The following is a 14,394-nucleotide window of genomic DNA, read 5'->3' on the forward strand; positions in this document are numbered from 1 at the left end:
ATAATATAATAGTCTTAAGTTTTTCCTTTACATGCATTTAGAACCATGTCATACAATGTTATAATTTTGCTTCCACTGTCAAACAGAACTTAGGAAATTCTGAGAAGAAAAGCTTACTGTATTTACTCATATTGTTGCTTATCATTTGATCCTTCTTTTTTGATATTACAAGTTTTCTTCAGTTATTATTTCATTTCTGTTAACTTCCTTTAGCCATTAATTTAGAGTACATCTACTTGTAACAAATTCTCTTACTTTAACCTCATCTGAAAATACCTTGATTTTTCTTTCATTCCTGAAACATATTTTTTGTAGGTATATGACTATAAGTTGATGGTTCTTTTCTGTTAGGGCTTGAAAAATTTGCCATTTTCTTTTGGCTTCCATTTTCTGATGAGAAATTTGCTGTCATTCAAAAAAAGTTTTTCTATAAAAGTTGCTACTTGTTCTCTTGTCTTTAGCATTTTTTTTTGTTTTTAGCTTTCAGAACTATAGTTATAACGTGTATTGACACTAAATTCTTTGAATTTACCCTGCTTGAAATATTCTCCAATTTGTGTACCGTAGATTTATTTCTCTTGCTGAATTTGGTAAGTTTTCAGACATTATTTCTACTTTTAGGTTGGTGCAAAAGTAATTGCGGTTTTACATTGTCAAAATTTGTCATTTGATTTTGGGATACATTCTTAAATAAATGTGGTTATATTATACATAATTTTAATGCACATTTCTCACTTTGTGCTTTTTGCTAATGAATTATTACTTGCTGTGTATTTTATATTTATTTTAGACTAGGGAAATGATGTTAGACAAAAAGCAAATTCGACAATTTTCTTGAGTTCAAAATGAGTTGCAAAGCAGCAGAGACAACTCGCAACATCAGCAATGAATTTGGCCCAGGAACTGCTAATGAACATACAATGCAGTGATGGTGCAAGAAGTTTTGCAAAGGAGACAAGAGCCTTGAAGGTGAGGAGCATAGTGCCTTGCCACCAGAAGTTGACAATGACCAACTGAGAACCATCATTGTAGCTGATCCTCTTGCACGAGAAGTTGCCCAAGAACTCAGGGTCGACCATTCTATGGGCATTTGACATTTGAAGAAAATTGGAAAAGTGAAAAAGCTTGATAAGTGGAAGCCTCATGAGCTGACCCAAAATTTAAAAAACCATCGTTTTGAATTGTAGTCTTCTCTTGTTCTACGCAGTAACAACAAGCCATTTCTTGACCGGATTGTGATATGCAATGAAAAGCGGATTGTATATAGCAACTGGCAATGACCAGCTCAGTGGTTGGACTGAGAGGCTCCAAAGCACTTCCCCAAACCGAACCTGCACCAAGCAAAGGTCACGGTCACCGTCTGGTGCTCTGTTGCCAGTCTGATCCACTACAGCTTTCTGAATCCCAGTGAAGCCATTACATCTGAGAAGTATGCTCAGCAAATCAATGCTGCTGCTGCTGCTGCTGCTAAGTCGCTTCAGTCGTGTCCGACTCTGTGCGACCCCATAGATGGCAGCCCACCAGGCTCCCCCGTCCCTGGGATTCTCCAGGCAAGAACACTGGAGTGGGTTGCCATTTCCTTCTCCAATGCATGAAAGTGAAAAGTGAAAGGGAAGTTGCTCAGTCATGGCCGACTCTTAGTGACCCCATGGACTGCAGCCCACCAGGCTCCTCCGCCCATGGGATTTTCCAGGCAAGAGTACTGGAGTGGGGTGCCATTGCCTTCTCCGCAAATCAATGAGATGTACTGAAATCTGCGATGACTGCAGCTGGCACTGGTCAACAGAATGGGTCCAATTCTTCTCCATGATCGCCCAACCACAGGTCACACAACCAGTGCTTCAAAAGTTGAACATATTGGACTACGAGGTTTTGCCTCATCCTCCATATTCATTTGACCTCTCACTGACCAACTACCACTTCTTCAAATATCTTGACAACTTTTAGCAAGTACAACACTTCCACAACCAGCAGGATTCAGAAAATGTTTTCCCAGAGTTCATCAAATCCCAAAGCACGGGCTTTTATGTTACAGGAATAAACAAACTTATTTCTCATTGGCAAAAATGTGTTGATTGTAATGGTTCCTATTTTGATTACTAAAGATGTGTTTGAGCCTAGTTATAATGATGTAAAATTCAGGGCCTGAAGCTGCAATTATTTTTATATCAACTTAATAGTACTTTTTCAGTCCCTCCTTCTCCTCTCCTTCCTAAACATTAAAGACAGAAATCTTAATTTTTAAGAAAATAATCCCACAGGTCCCTGAGGCTCTGTTCATTTTTATTTTTCTAATTTATTATCTCCCTGTTGTTCAGACTTCTTGATTTGTACCGTTGTCTTCCAGTTCACTGATTCTTTCCTCTTACCCATTCTGTTGTTGAGCCCATCCACTGAGCTTTTTACTTCAGCTTTTATTTTTTATTTCTAAAATGTTTATGTGGGTGTTATTTGTATCTGACAGTTCTTTGCTAAGACTTTCTATTTTTTTCGTTTGTTTCAAGCAATTTTTTAATTGCTTGCTGAAGCATCTTTATCAAGACTCCTTTCAAATCTTTGTTGTAGAAGTCAGGTAAGTATAACATCTCTGTCATGTTTCTGGATGAATAATCATGTTTTTAAATACTGTTAATTCTTTTTCAGTAGTTATAATATGCTATGAACTAATCTAACACTTCGTATGTACTCCTTGAGCAGCTCCATTAAGTAGAGACTAGTACTATTTCCCAAGTGAGATAACCCTCTTCCCTCCAATTCAATCTTTGACTTGGTGTTTTGGTATATGCTAAAGGCGGGAGGAGGAGGGAAGGACAGAGGATGAGATGATTGGATGGCATCACTGAATCAACAGACATGAGTTTGAATAAGCTCTGGGAGTTGGTGATGGACAGGGAAGCCTGGAGTGCTGCTGTCCATGGGGTCCCAAATAGTTGGACACGACTGAGTGACTGAACTGAACTGAACTGAAAAAAGGAAGAAGGTGACTACATAAATTTCCAAGAATGGAAAATAAACACACCTTGTGTATTAAACTTTTACATTTTTTAAAAAAGTGTTACATTGGAAGCAATTCTAAAAATAAAACAGCATATTAGTGAATATTTTTATTTCTTTCCTGGCCAGAAAAATCCCATTATGGATTGGAATTATAAAACAGATATGCATTTTTGGTTAGGTTGATATCATTTTGGAAATCTATTGGTAGGCATTGATTGACAAGTCAATCAATAGAATGTCATCTTTTTGCTACCATAATTGGCTCAAAAGGGAAAGGTAGCTTATGTTAGCCTACTCACCCTTAAGTCCAGGATTTGTGCCTGAAGCTGAAGAAACACAAATTCTTTTGTCTTCTAGATGATATTACCTGGAGATGCAGCCTTTCAGTTGTTTTAAGGACTATGAGACCAAGAATAAAGACAATAAAACAGCAGGGAAAAGAAAGCAGAACTCTGATCATACTCAGATGACTCTAACTTTATCTCTAGAATTTTTAGTTAAATGAATTAATAAATTATCTTTATAGTTTAAAAAGAGTGTTAAATGATCCCAACTGGCCCCAAGAATAAAATCTTTTATCTTTATTCTTTATTGAAAAGATAATTCTTCTACAAACTGCTTATCAGTACTAGTCATGAAGTTTTTTAAAACGACCTTAGTTTTAGCTTTAGGAGGCATAAGTATAAGGTGTAAATAACTGCCAACTCTTATATCAACAAGACTTTATGAAAAAAACAGTATGATGAGAAATTTACAATGTGCTCTAACTTTTCTTTCTGAACTAATTTTATGAACATTTGTGCCTTACATTTTAGATTTTTCTGTGTCTTTGAAAAGACAATACAATATGGAAAAAATTAAATGTCATAAAATATAATTAATAGGCTCTGTCCCACCCCTGATATTCAGGTCTAGAGTTCCTTCACTTAGAGGCAATCACTGTTATTATCTACTTGATTAAGCACAAGGAAATACTTTATACATATATAAGCATATTATAATATACATATATATATAGTTATCTGTCCATTTTTGTGTATGGAATGATTACTAGCTTCACATACCCTCTGCACTTTTCTTCTTTAACAATATATTTTTACTTTCCAGACATTCCATATTAGTACTTACTGGTCATTTGTTCTTTAATATGAACTCTGTACTTTACAAACAATCCTCATTTTAGGGATGTAAGGTTTGTTTTCAGTATTTTATGTTATATGTAGTATTTTAATAAATAGCCTTGCATGTGCTTCTTTGCAAATGTACTAATATGCATCTACTGTAAATTACTAGAATTAGTAACCATTTATAAGTACATTTTAAATTTTAATAGATGTTTTAATAGATTTAAATTGTGTTCCAAAGATTCTTTTCCCATAAACTCTCCCCAATTCAATTTTGGTAAAATTTTACCATATGATAGACAAAGACTGCTTTATTTTTAACTTGATTTATTCATTATGAGTGATATTTAGCATTGTTTTATACATTTACAAACTATTTATACCTGTTTTCCTGAGAACTTTCTATCTATATTAAACTTTTGCTTATTCATTTATAAGATCTCCTTATGCATGAAAGAATGAGCCATTAACTATCATGTGTGTTTATGGTAGATGAGGTGGTTTACTAAAACTCTATTTTCCCCTCTCTGGTATGCCTTCTTTTCTACAGCCATTAGAAAACTAATAACTACTCTTTCAGACTATTTTAGAACTAGACTTCTATAGTAAATTGATATTGCACTTGGATGTATTGGCATGAAATCTGGATAGAAGCAAAATTCTGTGGTGGGAGGTCATATACAGTATTAGCCATTCTTCATCTTCTTGATAAAGAGGCTGTTTTGGTGGAAGAAGCAGTGGGCTCTCATACTACCATACAGCAGTCTGAGAAGCGACAAGAGGCATTTTTGCTAACTGAAAGTTACTCAGTTGTGTCCGACTCTTTGCGACCCCATGGACTATACAATCCGTGGTATTCTCCAGGCCAGAATACTGGAGTGGGTAGCCTTTTCCTTCTCCAGGAGATCTTCCTGACCCAGGGATCGAAGCGAGGCCTCCCACATTGCAGGCAGATTCTTTACCAGCTGAGCTACAGGTAAACATCACACATCGGTGCCTTTTCACTGGCTCTGCAGCTCCTGATGACATCTGCTAATCTATGAATTCCAGCTACAGAGTGCGTAGTTCACAGTGGCAGTTTTGAAGGTAAAACTTCCTCTGATGGGACAGTGCAAATAATGTTTGGGTGGTGATTCCTGATTCCAGCTTCCAGCTCATTCCTCCACTTTCCAATGACACTGTAAATGCACACTTTCCTTTATCGAATAGCTGTCTCCTTAATATTCCTTACGGAGAAGGCAATGGCACCCCACTCCAGTACTCTTACGTCATTTAATTTTACTCTGATCTTTATTGTTTCTGCCCTTTTGTTTGCTTTAGACTTAGTCTGCTTTTCCTTTGTAAGACTCTTAAAAGGCCGCTAAGAACTTTTTTTAAACACAGCCAACTTTTAAACCTATATCATAGCTGTAAATATCCCCCCTAAGCACTGCTTAGCAGAAGCAGTCACAGTGTAGAAACTTCTCTTATTTTGTCTATAATGAAAATCATTCTGTTTATTCATCTATAATGCAAATCATTCTGTCATTTCACCATATTTTTATTCTGACTCAAACTATATAGAGATACATAACATATATAGATACCAAATAATACATTTTATATGCTGTCTTGTTAAGGAAATGCCTGGATTGCATCAACAGTCTTTCACGAACTTGGATGATAACTATACATGTTTACCTCACTCTCAAGCTTATGTGGCTAAACTGAGGCTACTGGCTGCTGAGATCCTGAGACAGTTATCTGAAATTTTCATTTGGGCAGTCTGCAAACTCAGTGAGGACATTCAGATGTTGACTATCACACACAAAAAAAGTCCAAATGAACACAGATGTGGCCAATGCCAAAATGAAATTTCAATCAGAATCACTGAAGTCCTGTGATTTCTAAAAATTATATGCAGTACTTGCTATTTCTCCAATACGGACTGTGCTTCAGATATCTGGATATTCAAATCACAAAGAGTCAGACATGACTGAGTGACTCATACGTTCACTTTCGTGAAGGGTAAATGTGTATTAAATAAAGCATTTGTGAGCTACTGATGATAACAGAAAAAAATAAACACTAATTTAGAGAAGAAATGTTACTTTTCAGATATCATAAAATATAAAACAGAGAAAAGAATTTGGTCTTTTTCTTATGTACTGGAGTTGATTAGATGGATTGTGTGCCTCTCAAAAAGTTTATCTATAGCCATCTTAGCTCAATTTTCCATTTTATTTTGAGTAAAAGGAATCTGCTTTTGCCACTCAATAAACTGTAATGTGTCATCAGAACTTAAATGAGACCTACCTCCTATTGCCAGTTTAATGTCCTGCTGTTACCCTTGCTCTCCAGCCATGAGAACAGCAGGTACTATTTGCCATCAGATTGACATTCATATATGGAAACATTAATTGTTCAATGGGTGGCCAAGATACCCTTGTTTTTCTGCTACAGACTGATGAATCACGTCCTCTGCTGTCATTTTTCAGTTTGTGCAGAGCTCTGAACCGTTATACTTCAGGTATATTACTCTGCTGATGTTTGAGTGTTTGTGTAAAACAGACCCAAATTGCTGTCATCTCAATCCAAGATAGTATTGAGTTATTTCTAATTAGCACCAGCAATTAATCTAAAGCCTACTCTTTTAATTCAGAGTTTGAAAATCTGTTTATTGTTAAAATGGTGACAGGTATTATTTTCTTAATATAAATTTATTTATTTTAATTGGAGGCTAATTACTTTACAATATTGTATTGGTTTTGCCATACATCAACATGAATCTGCCACGGGTATACACGTGTTCCCCATCCTGAACCCCCCTCTCTCCTCTCTCCCCGTACCATCCCTCTGGGTCGTCCCAGGGCACCAGCCCCAAGCATCCAGTATCATGCATCAAACCTGGACTGGCGATTTGTTTCATATATGATATTATACATGTTCCAATGCCATCCTCCCAAATCATCCCACCCTTTCCCTCTCCCACAGAGTCCAAAAGACTGTTCTATACATCTGTGTCTCTTTTGCTATCTCGCATACAGGGTTATCGTTACCATCTTTCTAAATTCCATAAGGATAACAGCTGATCTTTCAATTGAAACTCTTCAGGCCAGGAAGGAATGGTGAGACATACTTAAAGTGATGAAAGAAAATAACCTACAGCCCAGATAGGTGTTATTTTTTCTTGGTGAGCTAAGAGCATTTCAATGCCTAGATCATTCAACCCTTTGAATTGTGGATCATTATCATTTTTATAGATAATGAAATTCAGGCTTACCAAAATATTTTGCCCAGGATCTTACAATTCTTATAAGGCAAATACAATATTCAAACCCAAGTTTCAGAGCCCATTCATCTAACCTCTAAGTTCAGACTCTTCCTAACTATTCCATCTATTGTTCTTTCATTAGTTGCACCATGCTATAGATTAGGAGCATCACTAAGGAGAGAGCAATGGAAAAGGGAGGCATGGAAACTCAAAGGAACTTATCTTCCAATCATAAGAAAGAAGTAACGTGATCGTGACAAACAAAATGCTCCAGGTTTTCATATTTTGTTTATTTTCCAATGAGTCCCTTTTGCAAACCAATAAAAACTGATAAAAATACCCACCCATCCTTTCACTGGGGTAGAAAGAATTTCAAATTTGCAAGTGTCCCTTTTATTGTTAAAGTGATGGTCAGAAAAACTCAGTTCAGTTCAGTCACTCAGTCGTGTCTGACTCTTTGCAATGCCACGGACTGCAGCACACCAGGCTTCCCTGTCCATCACCAGCTCCCGCAGCTTGTTCAAACCCATGTCTCTTGAGTCGGTGATGCCATCCAACCACCTCATCCTCTGCCTTCCCCTTCTCCTCCTGCCTTCAATCTTTTCCAGCATCAGGGTCTTTTCCAGTGAGTTACTTCTTCGCATCAGGTGGCCAAAGTTTTGGAGTTTCAGCTTCATCATCAGTCCTTCCAATGAATATTCAGGACTGATCTCCTTTAGGATGGATTGGTTGGATCCCTTGCAGCCCAAGGGACTCTTGAGAGTATTCTCTAACACCACAGTTCAAAAGCATCAATTCTTCGGCACTCAGCTTCCTTTATGGTCCAACTCTCACACTCATACGTGACTACTCGAAAAATCATAGCTTTGACTAGACTGACCTTTGTTGCCAAAGTAATGTCTCTGCTTTTTAATATGTTGGCTATGTTGGTCATAGCTTTTCTTCCAAGGAGCAAGCATCTTTTCATTTCACAGCAGCATCCACCATCTGCAGTGATTTTGGAGCCTAAGAAAACAAAGTCTGTCACTGTTTCCATTGTCTCCCTATCTGTTTGCCATGGAGTGATGGGACCAGATGCCATGATCTTAGTTTTCTGAATGTTGAGTTTCAAAACAGCCTCTTTCACTTTCATCAAGAGGCTTTTTAGTTCCTCTTTGCTTTCTGCCATAAGGGTGGTGTCATCTGCATATCTGAGGTTCCTTCATCTATTAATGTCTTTATTGACAGGCATTTAAAAGCAAAATATTGGGAGAAAGACATGGATACATGGTCATTTTTTAAAAACTTATTTACTTTTTAATTTAAGGATAATTGCTTTATAGAATTTTGCTCTTTTCCATCAAACCTCAACATGAATCAGCCTTAGGTATACATATATCCCCTCCATTTTGAACCTCCCTCCCATCTCCTGCCCTATCCCACCCCTCCAGGTTGATACAGAGCCCCTGTTTGAGTTTTCTGAGCCACACAGCAAATTCCCGTTGGCTATCTATTTTACATATGGTAATGTATGTTTCCATGTTACCCTTTCCATACATCTCACCCTCTCCTCCCCTCTCCCCATGTGCATAAGTCTGTCCTCTATGTCTGTTTCTCCATTGCTGCTCTGTAAATAAACTCTTCAGTACCATTTTTCTAGATTCCATATATATGTGTTAGAGCATGATATTTATCTTTCTCTTTCTGACTTACTTCACTCTGTATAATAGGCATCTAGGTTTGTCCACCTCATTAGGACTGACTCAAATGTGTTCCTTTTATGGCTGAGTAATATTCCACTGTGCAAATGTACCACAACTTCTTTATCCCTTCATCTGTCGATGGACATCTAGGTTGCTTCCATGTTCTAGTTATTGTAAATAGTGCTATGATGGACAGTGTGATACATGGGTCTTTTTCAATTTTGGTTTCCTCAGGGTATATGCCTAGGAGTGGGATTGTTGGGTCATATGATGGTTTTACTCCTAGTTTTTAAAGGAGTCTCCATAACGTCTTCCACAATGGCTGTATCTATTTACATCCCCACCAACAGTGCAAGAGTGTTTACTTTTCTCCACACCCTCTCCAGCATTTATTGTTTGTAGACTTGATCTTAGTCTTCTGAATGTTGAGCTTTAAGCTAACTTTTTCATGCTCCTCTTTCACTTTCAAGAGGCTCTTTAGTTCTTCTTCACTTTCTGCCAAAAGGGTGGTGTCATCTGGATATCTGAGGTTATTGATATTTCTCCCAGCAATCTTGATTCCACCTTGTGCTTCCTCCAGCCCAGCGTTTCTCATGATGTACTCTGCATATAAGTTAAATAAGCAGGGTGACAATATACAGCCTTGATGTAATCCTTTTCCTATTTGGAACCAGTCTGTTGTTCCATGTCCAGTTCTAACTGTTGCTTCATGAACTGCATACAGGTATCTCAACAGGCAGGCCAGGTGGTCTGGTATTCCCATCTCTTTCAGAATTTTCCACAGTTTATTGTGATCCACAGTCAAAGGCTTTGGCATAGTCAATAAAGCAGAAATAGATGTTTTTCTGGAATTCTCTTGATTCTTTGATGATCCTGTGGATGTTGGCAATTTGATCTCTGGTTCCTCTGCCTTTTCTAAAACCAGCTTGAACCTCTGCAAGTTCATGGTTCACATATTGCTGAAGCCTGGCTTGGAGAATTTTGACCGTTACTTTATTAGCGTGTGAGATGAGTGCAATTGTGTGGTAGTTCAAGCATTCTTTGGCATTGCCTTTTTTTGGAATTGGAATGAAAACTGATTTTTTCCAGTCCTGTGGCCACTGCTGAGTTTTCCAAATTTGCTGGCATATGGAGTGTAGCACTTTCACAGCATCATCTTTGAGGATTTGAAATAGCTCAACTGGAATTCCATCACCTCCATTAGCTTTGTTCATTGTGATGCTTCTTAAGGCCCACTTGACTTCACATTCCAGGATGTCTGGCTCTAGGTGAGTGATTACACCATCGTGATTATCTCAGTTGTGAAGATCTTTTTTGTACAGTTCTTCTTGCGTACAGTTCTTCTTGCCACCTCTTCTTAATATTTTCTGCTTCTCTTAGGTCCCTACCATTTCTGTCCTTTATTGAGCCCATCTTTGCATGAAATGTTCCCTTGGTATCTCTAATTTTCTTGAAGAGATCTCTAGTCTTCCCCATTCTATTGTTTTCCTCTATTTCTCTGCATTGATCGCTGAAACAGCAGTAAAAAAATTAAAAAGACACAAAAGTCTCTATCCTTGTAACCTACATTCTAGAAACCGGCAAGCAATCAAATCTGTCTTTCGAGCTGGATTTCTCTAGATTTTATTTTTTAAATTTAACTTTAGGAAGGAAGGTTGTAATCATATTTTATGTCTCTGATAATCGAATCTTTTCAGGATTTGACTTCATGACCGTCAATTTCTGTGGGACAAGCTTGACTTTCATAGCTTGGCTTAATAAGTTATTCATAAATGATAAAAATATCTGAAAATATGAAATTAGCAATTGTTATCCTATTTACCATAACAATTAAATGTAGTAAAATTTAATGAAAGAATTTTCCAACTTTACAATGAGGTGATATTTTTATGGCTATTATTATCCTGTTCACAGACAGATACTGCAACTTAGGAGCAATATCCATCACAGAATTTCATGATAACACATTGTACATAAACCAGGATAGTGCCTAACTCTCCTCTAAAACCAGATGGTTCAGGTGAATTTTCATTAAACTAAAATTGTGATTTTTAACTAGTACACATACAGGATGAGGTAGATTAAAAGATGCTTTGAGGCTTTTCAAGCACCATCTGAATGTGAATTAATATTTTGAAAGACCTTTCCAAGGTCACACAAAATTAGCAGGAAGCAAGAAGAAAACCCAGGTTTTAGTTCCTAGATTGGAGCTCTTTCTATTATAAGTGCATAAGCCTGAGAGATGCATGAAGCACAACAGATAAGCTTTCTTTGTATGGTAGCTTAATTGTAAAAACTCCATTTTCAATCTGAGAGAGTGACTCAATAAGCCAACAGGCCTACTTAAGATTTTTTTAAAGTTAAAGAAAGTAGCTAATGGCTTTTAAAATATGTCCTTCATGTGGCCTAGATGTGAAATAAGTTTTTGAAATAAAATGCCAAAAGCACTACAGTTTTCAATAATGAATCACTAACCATTTGCCTCTGTTCTAAAACTTGGCTTTTAAGGAAGAAATTTTTAAAACTCTAATTACAGTTTACAAAAGCAAAAACATCAAAAAAGTGATGTGTAGTAGCTTAATGGGATTCTTATCGAGCCAATATAGCATTCTGAGAAAGCTGTTTCTCTCTTCATCAAAGAGTTAGTTGCTCAGTCGTGTCTGACCCTTTGTGACACCAAGTACTATAGCCTATGAGGCTCCTCTGTCCATGGAATTCTCCAGGCAAGAATACTGGAGTGGGTTGCCATTCCCTTCTCCAGAGGCTCTTCCAACCCAGGGATAGAACCTAGACCTCCTGTATTGCAGGCAGATTCTTTACCATCTGAGACACAAGCAAAGCCCAATACAGCGTTCTGAGGAAGCTGTTTCTCTCTTCATCAAAAGGCTACAGACATAAACCAATACCACTGGCTTGAAATTATCAATGTGTCAAACCAACATGCTACTCAAATCAACTGTCGAGCTCTTAAGCACCTAAGTTACACACAAAAGGCTAAAACACTGATTTTCTAGGTGAGAATATACATGACATGTTGGGAATGCATGAAAATCTCTCTTGAGACAGAGAAGGAGAGCCACTACAAAACATTTGCATCTCAATGAATCTACGTTTAGTGATGCAAAATCACTACTTGGTTGTAATGAAATTGAAAGTAGACCTGATTTCTTCATTTCGCTGCTTGAATAAATCAGTTCTACAAAATATTTCTTTAGTACAAATCAGGAAAAGTCACGCCTTAACTCATTCTTTTTACAGAGTTATAACATTTCTTGCTTGTTATAACTTATTCTTTACTTGTTATATCATTTTCTTTTACTTGTTGGATTTTTATACTGCTCTATATAATAAACATGGTACAGGTTTGTCATTGTTCCCAAGCTAAGATGAAAAGTGATGTGATTGAAATCTTCTGGAAAGCAACCTTAAATATTGGTTCAATGCACGCTGGGGTTAGAGTTTATGTAAGCCATGAGGTGTAAGTATTGATGCTTTTTGTGTCATTTTTGAGTCCAGAAGGTCCATATGGTTTACAAGATACAGGGCTTTCCTTTGTTTCTTTCAGATTATTCTAAACTTTGATCATATTAGGTTACTTTTTCAAATTTCCAAAATCATTCTATATTGGAACAAGAAATGCCAACCACTGTGAAAAACAACCACCAAGTATCAGTGGCTCAGCATGATAAAAATTTGTTTCTTCTTCACATCACTGTTGGCTGCAAGTTAGTTAGCCCGCCTTCAAAAAGGTGTCAGGAATCTAGGCTTCTTCCATTTCATAATACTGGCATCCCCAAAACATGGCCCCTATGACAACCAGGGAGGAAAACAGTGTGGCCACGCACACAGTATATTTTCACAGCAGGTTTCAAAATGAATACATTATTTCTGCCTACAGCCCATTAGTCAGAATCCAGTCACGCGGCCAAACAACCTCACCTCAAGGGAGGCTCACAAATAGTCTTCTTTTGTGTTCAGGAAAAGGAAAGAGGATAGATAAGCACGCAGGCATTTTCTGTCACAGTCCCTAAACAACAAGTCTGTAACACCTTAACATTTCAGATTGTCATCCCAACCCTTGAAACCTGGTTATTAGTGGCAGAAGGCGGAGTTGCTGGGGAGATAAAAATGTACAGGCAGGACACATCAAGATATATGATAAACAAGAGCTGTCAATTGCCCTCTGCAGTTAAGTATCTGTTTCTTCCTTCTGTCCTTCCCACCAGCCACCCCTCCTGGTACTTCCCAGAATCCCCTTGGCCTAACTAGGACAGTTTGATCTGATCCTTAGAGAGCAAGATTTCTAAATATCCTGATTTCTACTTCATGAGGAAATTAGATAGCCTTAGTAGAGGCAGCAGAAGGGAAGAAACAAAATATGCCTGGAATTTAAGCAGTTAATAGAAATAAATGCTTTTTTTGTTGTTGTTGAGATATTAACGCGCACAGTCCCAAGTCACTCTTATTTAGCTACATATTGGAATGAACTTGAAAACTACTGTGGTCATACTGATTCCTGCCAAGAATCTAGTGAGCTGATAAACTGATATCTCAAAGAAAAGGAAAATGAAAATCAAATTAGAAATAAAAATTAACAACAACTGAGGGCATTTCAAAAATAAATTTCCATCTTATCAGTTCCTTTCAAAGACACCAATGACGAGCATTGTTGTGAATGGAAGAAGTGATTTTCTTTTCAAAGTTTTCCATTCAGTAAGATGACAAAGGTATCTGAAATTACAGATCTGAACTCACTGAGAATCAATGCGTCTCCTGCTGGCAACTTAGCAGCTTTTGTAATTGATGTGACAGTTTCATTTCCCTGCTGCCACAGACAATCAGCATGTTACTCCATCTCTCAAACAAATCTGAAAAAAAAAAATCTTCAGTTTTACTTTTTAGTTGATATTAACATTTTCCAAGCAAGATATGGTGGCAATGACAGACAATAGATTCAAGGCTTTGACAACATCCTGCTTTGGATAATACAAAATAAAAAGTTGTCAGTGTGACTTCATCCACATAGCTAATAATTGCCTCAACAGGATAATTGATCATTTAAATTCTTTCTCTAAGGACCTTTAATAAAGGGATTCTTCTCAGTACATAAACGAAGGTAGACATGTGTTCATACCTTGATCTATGTTATTTTTTTTCCAGAACTATTTTTCTTGCCTCAAGAGCAAAGTAGAAAACCTTTAACTCAGCAATCGAAGACTGTTCATACCTTATCCTCTCTAACCTCGTCATTTTTCTATCTTTTTTCACCCACATACGTTGAACTTGAAGAAATGAAGTGAAGTCACTCAGTCGTGTCTGACTCTTCACGACCCCATGG

At 37.2% G+C, this 14,394-nt stretch overlaps 1 pseudogene; it reads left to right on the top strand.

Annotated features, from left to right (window-relative positions):
* On the top strand, window positions 800–2,091 carry LOC108635923 (annotated as a pseudogene).

This window comes from Capra hircus, chromosome 4, assembly GCF_001704415.2.
Source record: "Capra hircus breed San Clemente chromosome 4, ASM170441v1, whole genome shotgun sequence".
In the NCBI taxonomy this organism is placed as follows: domain Eukaryota; kingdom Metazoa; phylum Chordata; class Mammalia; order Artiodactyla; family Bovidae; genus Capra; species Capra hircus.